We start from the raw sequence: 12,929 nt of genomic DNA on the forward strand, positions 1-12,929 counted from the left end.
ATGTACGCGATCATGAACTCATGTTACATCAATGATTGTATTCAGTAGTTCAACAATTCAACACAAATCACCTTCATGAGGCTCACCAAGAGTATTAGCTAGCATATTGGCAATCAGGCAAATTATAGCTACAGTTTTAGAAGCTCCAGTAGAAGTGAAGCAAAAGCATACTTTTTTGACAAAAAAAGACAGTGTGACAAAAACATACAGAGGTAAAGTGTATTTTTTCTATTCGCTAATTGATGCTACAAAATGACTGCAAAGTACTTAAAACAGGGGATTATAAAACATCAATGCTACACACCTAGCATGTACACAGTTTTGAACCAATGTTACATAAATGAGTGTATTCAATCATTTTAAAAACCACCTTCAAATCAATCTCGCCTAGTATTAGCTAGAATATTAGCATACAAACCAATTAAATCAACAAACAACTATTAGCTAGAATATTAGCATACAAACAAATTAAATCAACAAACAACTTTGCTAGCTTTTTTAGTGGCTGCATTTGGGAGAAAAGCGGAAGTATACTCTTACATTTGACAAGGGTTAAAAAATTAAAAAGATCCCAAAAAACACAGGCAAAGTGTATTTTTTTTCAATTAGCTAATTTAGCTTCTTTTTTTTTTTCCTCTGTGTATTTAGAGAACAGTTTCAAGCTACATTGCTTTGCCTGTTTAAATATTAACAAACACTTAATGAAGTGTACTTGGTGATGACAAAGACTGATGGCATTACGAGTGAGAGGCTACGCTTAGCCAGACAGATTTTTTCTTTAGTTTAGTCATTTTTACACTGTGATTTTTGTTTTCTTCCTCCCACTATGTCCTAACAATTTATCAACATTGGTATTTTGCATCATTCGCAATATAAAAAAATCGTTAAATTCTTAATTCATTTTATTTTGTCATCTGTTAAATTAACTGTATGAATGTTGTGAATTAATTTTACTTTAAAGTTAAATATAACTGAACTGAAAAAATGTGTACTCCAGTAAATTAAAAATAAATAAATAAATAAATAAGGGGGGGGGGGGGGGGGTAATACAGCAATTGTTTTAGGTACCACTAGAGGGAACCCACCTAGAAAAAAAAAACATAAGAGAACCACAGCGTTTAAAAATTGTAAAATATTGCCCGGAGAAACGCAAAAAACAACTCCACCCACCCCGTTTAGCGCGCATTCATGACTTTGAAATCTATGAAACAAGCGTTACATTGGGGTTTTGTCTCCAACCTGTTGCATAAATGAGCCGGCGGGACAGAGCTTTAATGAGTGGGGTTTAAGCCCCTCTCGTCCTTTGACTCCTGCAGCCTCGGCTTGGTCTCCTAATGAGCCATCATCATGCAAAACTGCCAGCTTGATACACATTAATTGGATTTTCACTTTTTCACCAATTAATTGAGCAGCATTGTCATGTTGGCAACACCCCCTCCCCTTTTCTTCCTTCTGTTTTATTGTACCCATTGGCTCAAATAGCCACTGTCTGGACAGGGGAAGCTTTTTTTTTTTTTTTCCCCTGCTCTTTTCTTCTCTAGTACAGATCAGCTATCTCATTAAAGGCTTATGACATTTTCTGAAGCCAACCCCTTTGTAGAGAGAAAACCGTTTGTGTGCTGCTCAGTTGCAGCCCTTACATTGTGTTAAGCTACCTCCCCCGGCGCCCGCTGGGGTGAGATGGGGGGGGAGTCTGGTGAGTCAGACCACTTGCACCCTGGAGGAGAGACCACGAGGCGAGGGAGAGCAATCCCACGCCGCCTTGTCCGACAAGCACCCAAACAGCGATATGTTGACACACGCTACATGGAATGTGAGGTTGTTTTCAATTCTGCCGGCGGCATTTTGAAACCTGTGAAAAATTACACGGGAGCGAGGTTGCAAAAGTACTCATACGCTGTACTTAAGTAGAAGTACAGATATTTGTTCAAATATATGCTATTACAGTAGGAAAGAATCAAGTACTTCACACAAAGTCCCTGTAAAGTGAAAATACATGTCTTGTAAATTTGAGGCACCGCAGGGAAGAGTGCTAACAACCCTACAAATTTGGAATGGCTTCCAAAAGAAATCGCAGTTTAAAACGAGCCCTCAAAATAATAAAAAATACACTTGAATCTTCCTCAACTGTTGATTAGCTTAATGGCTCTGTCAGCTGCAATATATTTTCAAGTGGAATTCCAATTTTTAAGTGCAACAATTAGGTTTGATTCAGGGAAATAACGATTTACTCCACTATAGTAGTAGTCTTTGGTACATTTTTTAATAGGTGCAATTTGATTCAAGGAAGGGCTGGGCAATAAATCAAATTAATTTGATAAATTTGTCATTTTAAAAAATTGGATTTGAACTTTTGCTAAATCAGGAAATCGAGTGTGCAAAAGTGCGAGACTACTGATTGATTGCTTTACAAGACATGTTTACAATACTTAATTGTGGCAATTAAATGAGTAGCCTCGAATATGATTTTTGTTTTATGCAACTATTTCTGCAAACGGCCTTTTAAAGAATGACCAACTCCAGAGGTTGAATTCTGTCTGAAACACAATGATGTATATGCTTGCTAGTATACTTGCTTGCTTATTGCAATAAAGGAGCACAATAAACCATTGTACAGTCTTCATGGTGTTGCTTGCATACTAGGCATTTTGATGTGGGTTTAGTGTTGTTTATCATAAGCATGTCTACTGCACTATGATGATTGAGTCATTGAAATGAAGACTGTTTGGTTTATCTTTGGCATTTATTTTAGTATGATGGAGGTTTGGTCGTTATATTCTTGCACATTTGACAGAGAGAGACGGACTGACAAAAACAGTTTGGGTGGACTATCAAGAAAAAGGAGCTGACGAATTTGGACTGAGTGGACAGGGAAGACAAAAATGGGCCAGAAAGAAAATGTAAAATGCCCACCTCTGATTGTACATAATTAAAATAATTCTGTGAGATAATCATATTAATTATAGACAAAATATTAACTTTTTACATCTAAAAATGACAAAATAAAGAGTATAGCTTTAAACAAATCATCTACAATCTACAGATGTTAAGTTTACTTTAAAACTTATTTTAAATCACTATTCATTATTTTTGTCTGAATGTTTTCCTTATTTTTGTTTTAATAATGGGTTAATTTATTGCAGCAAAATCCATTAAAATCATGATTATCCAGAATGACCGAAGAAAATCGAGATTTTGATTCTTCGTCGAACTCTAATTTAAGGATGGTATGTTTTCGAATGTAACAATTTGGCCCAGTCACTGCACTGGCTTGTGCTTGCGTACTTAATGTGTTCAACTCCATTCTTCAAGAACTCTTCATACTTTCATTTTCTTCAAATAAGCAGGTGTTATAAATGGCCTGGCGTAATGGCCTTTTCCAAGCTTTTCCAGCACGAGATGATTGCACTCTCACGGCCGCCACTTGTTAACTCCAGCAGTGACAAAATAAAAAATGTGCGGCCGTCCATTCTCGGGCAGCCGGCCCGTTGTTTGTCTGGCCTCCGCCTCTGTGATGTGTAAGATTAATACTCTTGCCACACGCTCATAGAATAATGTCACTTTAATCTTGTTTGGGGCAAAATTCCAAGCGGAGTGTGTCTACTTGTTTCCCGAGATTACTTCATCTTTCTTTCGGCACTGGCGTGTGACTGGGCCGCCTGCTGTCCCCTGGCGCTGGATGTCCCATTACCCTTCACACGCCGCGACTTTCTGCTGTTTGCACAAACGCTGGCCACAGGAGCCCAAAGCGGGGTATGTTTGCTATTGATGTTTTGGGGGGGCGTCGCTATCGAGGAGGAGAGGCCAAAACGTACTTTGTGTCATTCAATGGACATATTCTAAACTTACAAAGTAATGGCTTAATAACATAGAGTATCAAGAAGGTAAACTAGTTTTTGATACTTTTTTTTTGTTTCAGTTCAATAGACATTGCGCTGCTCCTTCGGGTGTGCGCGCTTTGTAACACAAACGTACAGATGTACTGGACATGGAATTTTTTACAGCACAGCGAGAAATCACGGCCATGATGCATTTTCACAAATGCAGGCTTATGTCGCAGAGATTAGTTTTGAGTTATTAACGAAAAAAAAGGAATTTTTTGACCCGGGTGTCCATTTTGGCATTTCTTCAAAAACAAACTCAAAAACAAAGTTCTTGGTTTTTTTAGTATAATTCCCAGCAGCCAAAGGGTTCAAATTGTAATCAAAGTTTATAAAAATATGAGATTACAAGATGATCCACACATAAGTATACATGTGCCAAAAATGTAAATATGTTTCTCAAAACTAGGGATTTCAACTTGGCAACATTTAAATCGCTAAGTTTCAATCAATGTTTGAGCTACTGCCAGGTATTAAAGTTCAATGTTAAAATGTTAAATGTAGAATTAGAATAAATTATCATTTTTGAGTCATAGCCTGTTTTGTGAAAATGCGTCACACACACACACACACACATATATATATATATATATATATATATATATATATATATATAATCTGGAGGGTGATTATGTTACTTGAGGTTTTGTTTTGTTTTGTGATGTGTTAAATCATCAGACATGTACAGAAAAATTTCTGTAAAACAATATTCTAAAAAATGCTCTGAAATAAAACAAGATCATTAAAGAGTGCGTATGTCGTTAACTAATTTTTCAACCAAACTAATTCAACAATATAATTTGAAAGAAAACGTGAGAGCTAATTGCAAACGTTTTAGGCGGGCTAACCAAAATTAGCATAGATGCTACAAACAAGCGTTTTTTTAAGCTACATGGAGCAGCAATGCATACAGCAAGACTCGGAGGGATATCTTTCAAATAAATAATGTTATATGTACTTACAAATGAGCAAAACCAGTTACAATTAAAAGATTTCTCGCCCATCAAACGACAGCGCGCTTGTTCTACGAGCCCTTTGGGCGGCCCGTATTTGTTTTGTCTGTCACCGGATCGTTGACGGCGCTGCGTTAGCGCCTCTTTTCCACCGTGTTGACCTCATGAATTCGCCGCAGCCAGCGAGCACGAAATCTCTAATGAGGCTTGATGTAAATACCACATTGCACAAAACCACATCAATTCCCCCTCGCATAACAACTCATCATGTGCACCTCGCACACAAGGAATGAAAAAAAAAAAAACTCGACCTTGTCCTCAATAGCCACAATTCATTCCTTTTCGTTATTGCTCATTGTCCTTTTTTAATTGCGCTGTAAATTATTTCTCTTGACTAGCACGTATAGCCACGCTGCTTTGGCTAATTGTATTGTTTATCGGGCTTGTTAGTAGAGAGGATTTACATTTTATGGCCGATGACGTTGACTTGTGCAGCTTCTTTTAAGCGGTTGGGAATGTATGTTGGAAAAAAATTCTTACAATTTATTAAAAATGCTGATTGGAATTCTTTTACAAGAGACTACTTACGAGTTTTGTTAGGATGAAATGAATGTTTTTTTTGTTTGTTTGTTTTTTATGAGATACTGTAAATTTTAGCTGATAAGCCGATACTTTTTTTCTCACACTTTGAACACAGAAGAACATGCTATCAAAATGTTGATTTTGAGTTTGAACTGCTATTTTACCGCCTCCCTTTTTTTCCTCACTTTGTTTACCAGGAGATTGCCCTCTTGTGGCTAGTAAAAAAAACTGCGGATAAGCTGCAAGGGATAAAATAGCGCTACTTTTTTCTCACACTTTGAACCCTGTGGCTGATTGTCCTTTGCAGCTTATCTGCAGTTTTCTTTATTAGGCATAAGGGGGCAACCTCCTCGTAAACAAAGTGAGGCCAAAGAAAACACATAATTTTGATTTTGAACTGCTATTTTACTCGCCAATAATGTATGAGTAATATGATGATGTTACTGTTGTGTTGGAGCAGTATTCTAACAATCCAAGTGTCGGAGTTATGTTGAAAATATGTTGGTCCTGCTCTTGTTCCTGAATATACAGGCATGTTCAGTTTGTGTTGAAAGCATTATGTTGCTTTATCCAGGCATTATGAAAAGAAAGTTTTAATAAAAACAAAAATTTGAAAGCTTCCATGCACCAACTTTCTGCTCAGATATCTGATGTTACAACGTGCAGGTTATAGTCCGGTGTGGCTTGTATGTGACAAATATCAATTTTCTGTTGCATTTTTGTTTGTAATGCTTTGCGGCTTATAGTCTGAAAAATATGGTTTTCTAAAAATGGGGGTATTTTTATATCATCTGTATGTCTTCTTAAACACTATATAAATTCATTCGTTGTTTTTTTTTTTTTGCTTTAAAATAAGACATCCTGTCTCGTATTGTACGTTTGTGCATTTAGGATCTTTTTTTTTTAACGTATCAAATATTTCAAGCAGCTCATTAAAGGTGTACCACAAACAGGACGAAGTGAACCAGTTCCGAAACAAAATCTGAATCACTGACAAAAATGTAAGAGGAGAGGCCATTTTGAACAATGAAAGAAAAAAAATCTTTGTATTAATTACGATGTAGCTCGGAATGCAATTTTGGCAAGACTGCAAAATTATTTGCCTTAAGTGACTTTATTTTTCACCCCTGAGCAGCTTAAGACAAGAAATTGTGGGGTAGACTGAGCCGGCGTTGGTGCTGAGGGTGGGGATGGAAATGGAGGAAGTGAAGTTCACTTGAAATAAAAAGCCTCATTAATGCGCTGTCACAGCCTCCATTGGACCCTCGCAGCAAGTAGCGGCAATATGAATCACAAGCAAAAACTCATAATGGAACATGACTCCAAAGTCAACTAAATAATAAACATGTTAAGGACGAAAGTGGATTGAATTGTTGTGGCGTGTATTATACTATAAAAGCAAAAGTGAGATCACAATATGCTGAAATTTTACATTTGTCTCTCAGTACAGAATTTTGCAAATTACATTACAATACAATTCTGTATTTTGGAGATGTTCATACTGGAGGGTTATTTTCAATTTTTTTGCAGGAGGCATTTTGAAAGCCTTTGCATCTCTTACCTTACGCTGGGTAAATACTTAATGCAGGAAACATTTGTCAATGTATGCAGCTGGCTGAACAGAATAGATTATTAGGAAGTAGAGGGCGTGTGTTGCGGGGTGCACACATGAGCAAACAAACATACACACACACACGCACTCACTGCTGCTTTTCCAGAGGTTCTCAAACTGAAGCCCGAGGACCCCCAGAGGCCCACAAGTTCAAAGTTCAAATCCAACTACGGCGACTAGTGCGCCAATTAAATGTAAGCCAATAACTTCTCGCTACACTACAGCTTTGGGCCAATTAAAAGTTCATATGATGGTGATGTAATGACGTGAATTTTTAAAAAAAAAGATAAATGAATCTTTTTTTGCCTTGTACATTGTAATTATGTGACAGCACTGACGTAATTCAAACTCGTTCAATCCCAAAGACTTATTTTTACGTGTTTATGAGTTTAGATGTATAATCCCTCATACCATATTTTCTGCGCCATACAGCACTCCTTATTATTAGGCGTAATCTGGATGGTGGGGTTGATGGTGGGCACGGTTTATGCTCAAACAAACAGTGGCAAATAAAAAGGAACGTACGTAATGTTCTCTCACTAGGGTTGCTTGCTAGCCCACTAGACGGGGGACACTCTGAACCTGTTGTAACCCCAATCGCAGGGCATGCAGAGACAAACAACCACTCACAAAAACACCTAAGGACAAATTGGAGTGTCCAATTCACCGACCAGACACATTTTTGGGGGGATTGTGGGAGAAAATACGGATAAATCCCACATGGGCATGGGGAGAGCATGCAAACTCCTCACAGGAAGACTTCTGAACTGTGTGGCGGACGTGCTAACCAGTCCTCCACTGTGCCACTCTATATGTAAATTGAAATTTATATACTGTATTATCATATAGAATTTTAATGTATATAAATACATATGTATATACATATAAATAAATGTAAATAAATGTATGTGATGTGTTTTCACAGAATAAGGCTTAAATAAAGCATGCATATATATATATATATATATATATATATATATATAGATCTTATTCAGATCTTATTTATTTGTGTCCGAGCTCCCTCCCAATTACTTGAACTATGACTTTGGAATGAAAGAATGTGTTTCTGGGTTTAATGGCTAACTCCATTGAGAGACGCCTCTCTGTTCTTGGCAAAATGACCACAGGCGGCTCAGGAATTTGACGAGAGTTAACACCGGTAGCCCGTTCCCATACATATATTGTTATAGTCGCGGCGGCCGTGATTGAATTTCTGACCTTTCGCCGGAATGAGAACACGACGGGGTGGGCCGGGTTGAGGCGGGAGCGGGAGGGAGGGGTGCATTTCAATTTTTGTTGTGTCATTGACGTCCTCAAATAACTACAGGCGAGGAAAGATCAGGGCTGCGTTCAATTACTCTGCTTTGTAAAGGCTAAAGATGACTGTTTTGGACAAAGGACCTACAACGGTGGACAGCGTATCTGAATAATAATGCGTTCGGCCAATCACAAGAGCGCTTTAGGAAGGCATTCATGCCACACCTTATTTCAAAACTGTGTTTCTTGTTTTGTTTTCATTTTTGTTTTTTTAGACCAAAAACTCCATTATAATACAGAAGCGTTGTAGGCCCAAGTAATAAAAAAGCTTGTTTGTTGTTTAGCCACCTTCAGATTATTTCAGTTTTTATGCTTGCACTGTGTTGAAAGAGTGCTATTTAGAAAAAAAAACTGTACCCACTAATATATAATTTTAACAGCTTTACTTCACATATGTTTTGGAGGGGAAAAAATAATAATTCAGTTTCAATGCATGCCACATGAAAGTTGAAAGGTTTACCTCAACAAATGTTCGTAAAATGACATGTTCTTTTATTGTTCTGACAAGACCACAAAGCGCAATTCAAACTTCAGCACTGTGCTTGAATATACACCTAAATTAATGATTGTTAAATTGCACCTGAATTTAAACAATGCCAAAGAATTGTACTTTAAAATTAAATACAACTCAACTGTGCTTAACAAATGTGCTATACTGAAATAGAAAAAGAAAATAACCGTGTATCCTACTGTAAAGTTAAATACAACTGAACTGTGCTTAGCAAATATACTATAGTGAATTTGAAAGCAAAAAATAAACAGTTGCCATAATGGGCTTCTTTATATCCCAAGTGTTTGCTGAGCTACTCACAATTTCACAAGGTTACAAAAAAACGTGCTTTGCCTTTTGTTTTTGGTTGCTAGTTGGAATTATAAATCAACATAAGCGAAGCTTCCAGGATGAGGCCAAACTTTGACGCAAATGAAAGCATGACGATGAAGTCATCGCTGCTAGATTGTGCGCTCACATTAAAAAGTGCTGACAGCTGAAGGGTCGCCTTCCCACTTTCATGTGGTCCAAATTCTCCCTCCAAAAGCCCGATGCTCTCTGCTACTCTTTTTCTTTTTTAATCACATTTCAATCCCCCTGTCTGGCCCCCGCAAGAGACACTGCCACCGAAATTTTTTTATCTTAATTTGACTCCCTGTTTTTATGAAAGAACATTTCATTCCGAAGCCTTGAAAACGCCAGCTTCACGTTTGTCTTTATACGTATAGATCTCAATGTTCTACTATTAAGCTCCTCAACAGGAGGATTTTTTTTTTTTTCAAATTTTCACCCCTCAAAATACAATTCTGCTCAACGTTTTGCTGTCATAATTATAGCAAATGATTCATTTGAGGTTGTCTGGTGAACTTTGATCATTTGCTTTGACCAGTGCGCGTAATTCTGGGCTCTCTGTTGTGGACCTCTGCTGCCCCTTAGCGGTCAAATGCTCAAATTGAAAAATCATCGTTTCAATACTATTCATCGAACATTTTCTATACAGTACTGCTTTTAATAGTGATGATAGTTATAGCTTTTCCCCCTTCGTTCATTCATTCATTTCATAAATTAGATTCAGTTGTTTCCCATTAGAAATTAGGATGTAATTTTGTTCCCCATCCAAAATAAAGTCATACTGATGTATAAAACACAGAAGCAACACTAAAAGATTCCAAGTGAAAAACTGTGGTCGTAACTAATCTTGAATATATCCTGTAAGTATGTAACTGTGCTCTTAAAACAAATAGAAAAAAGAGAGTTTTGTTTGAGATGCCCCCCCCCCATCAACTGTGCTTGTAAATGAATAAAACAGCACTATGCAGATTCATGTAGTAGCAATTTGTTTTCAATGAACAAAGCCATATGGACGGAATATAAACATTCAAATATTACAGACATTTCAAAACTAACATGAGCCTAACCATAAAATTACATACAGTAATTTAGTGTTGTCACAATGACTAGTTAATAATAATAATATTAATCATCATCATCATCAAAATAATAATAATTGTAGTATAGTAATATGATAGTGATATTATTATAATGCATTACATTTAAGACATTTTTAGCCCAAAACTCAAAAGTGCTACAAAGCATACCAAAAATTGGCTAAACACCTAATAACAAAATTGGATGAAAATAAAACGGTATCAACAAAAGTTTGGAAAAGCCCGAGTGAACAAAAAAACAAAAAGATACAAAGCTTCGTACGAGTTACTCTTGACATGTTACTTTCCTTGAGACTTGGAAATCCCACGGTGTCCTTTGAGACGGGACGAGGGGTGGGCAGGTGGTGCGGGTTCAAGTATCCTGGGGCATAATTTATGAGACAGGTTAAAAGTCAAATGAAGACAATGGGCAGCAATTAGATGTTGGTGAATACTGCAGTGTGTGACATGAGCCGGCGCTCGTTTCTCTCCAAGCCTGTTTTTTTTCTTTTTACTGTTTAACTCGTTCAACCTCCACACTCAAGAACTTTAGTACACGCCATTTAAAATACGAATACAATAATCCCCCCCTCCATTGTGAGTTCAATGTCCCATAATTTATTTTTTTAGTTGGCTATTTTTTTCTGTCTCTTGTTTATTTTGGGTGCAATTTCACTTTTGGCCATTAGATGGCAGGAAAACGTACGAACAAAAACAGGAAGTATGTCATTTCTGCTTAGTGTTTGCCGAAGACTAGGTGTGCACCGAATTTTCATCCACTGTGTATCTGCTGGTGTCTGCCTGAATTTCGAAATTTCCAAAAACTTATCTTTGGCCTTTTCAAGGGATGTCCAAATGGAGTTCTTGGGAGGAAGCGAATGAATTCTCATCATGTCCTGAGGTGTTAAGTTGCTTTTTGCTAGTATCACTACATGCACTTAACCTTCAGTCCCCGGCCGTAGCGCCCCTTGGGCTTGTTAGCTGAGAAATAAGTCTGCTCTTTTCTCTCCTCTGCTGAAATTCTCTCTGAAACACGTCAAGGAGACAATGTAGAAGGAAGTGAGAGATAAAGTTGCCGGCGTTCTGTTTATTTGCTGTGTCAACGATTGAGAGATGACACCATGTCTGTGAGGAGGAGGAGGAGGAGGAATCTGGCCTAGCGTTTCCTCAGGCCAAACATATCACTTGAAGAGGCCGACTTGCCTCCAGAGCCCAATATCCTCACTTAATGCCCATTTACTGAGAATAGAGTCATCATCAATCATTTATTTTTTTCCTGCTCCCTTTCTGATATCATGGTATTCTGAAAGAAACAAAATATAAATTGAGGCCAGACCAGAAGATTTACTCCTGCCAAACAAGATGAAACCAAAGCACTAAATTGTACATGAATAAATGTATGTATGCTGCTATGTAAACCACGCGTCTCCCCCTCTCCCCAGAAGACCCGATTCAAATGATCAGCAAGTTCTGCGGGAGCTTGACAATGATCCTAATTATTTGAACCAGGTGTGTTGGGCAGGGAACCATCGAAAACGTGGAGGATACCGGCCCTCGAGGACTGAACTTTGAAATGTATGAATTGTAAATGTTCGTTTTCAAACACCAAAGCCTGATTTTGGATTTTGTGAAAGCACCTCACACACACACCTACACACGCATACGCACACATGCACACACACACACACACACACATAACATAACATATACTGTATACAGGCTTGCTGGTGCCTATCCCAGCTGGCTTCAGGCAGTAGGATGGGCACACCCTGAACTGCTTGCCAGCCAATTGCAGGGCACACAGAGTCAAACAACCATTCACACACCCAATCAAACCTACGGACAATTTGTATGTCTGATACACCTGCCATGCATGTTTTTGGAGTGTGATAAGAAGCCAGATTCCCCGAAGTGGGGAGAACATGCAAATTCCACACAGGAAGGCGTGTGGGAAGTCGTGTATATATATATATATATATATATATATATATATATATATATATACACACACACACACACACAAAAGCAGGTTTGCTAGAAGTCAAAATGTGGACAGTATCCCAAAGTTGTTCTGTAGTTACACCTTCTTAGCTGTCCTTTAATCCTGAGTTTTTTGCAGCAGTAACTCTAACCTGCAAGCTGTCTGCAGCGTGATTGATCACCCGCAGATAAACATCAGATAGAACAGGACAGACATTGATCCCCAGGAGGAAGAGAGGACTTGTCACACACGCACAGCGGCGTACACAAACCCGTGTGAAGCATCTGCCAAAATAGCACAACACAGAACTGTATGTTTGTGACAATCGCGCAGACAGCTGTCAGCTCTTTGGGATGCTGCTTGATGAACGCGGGCAGCTAACTGCTGCTTAGCTCAAATTTCAATTGAAATATTAACTTTCTGCTAGTGTGCCTAATGTATTTTTCTTTGTGTGCTGTTAAAACAAGAGTTTTTTTTTTCCTCCAAAGAAAATGAAAAACAATGAAAAAGATTACTTGATGTGACCGTATTCAAGGTAGCCATTAAAGAGAAAGCCAACTCGAAAACTCTTATAAAATGTTCTGTTCGACCCCGTTAGGAGTTGGAATTATAAATAAAAGCAGCAGAATCAAGTCATTTTAATCCATTTTAGGCCATTTTGGCACTTGCTGTCGACTAAAAATGAC

This window comes from Hippichthys cyanospilos, chromosome 8, assembly GCF_059441005.1.
Source record: "Hippichthys cyanospilos isolate Australia breed blue-spotted pipefish chromosome 8, RoL_Hcya_1.0, whole genome shotgun sequence".
NCBI classification, from domain to species: Eukaryota; Metazoa; Chordata; class Actinopteri; order Syngnathiformes; family Syngnathidae; genus Hippichthys; species Hippichthys cyanospilos.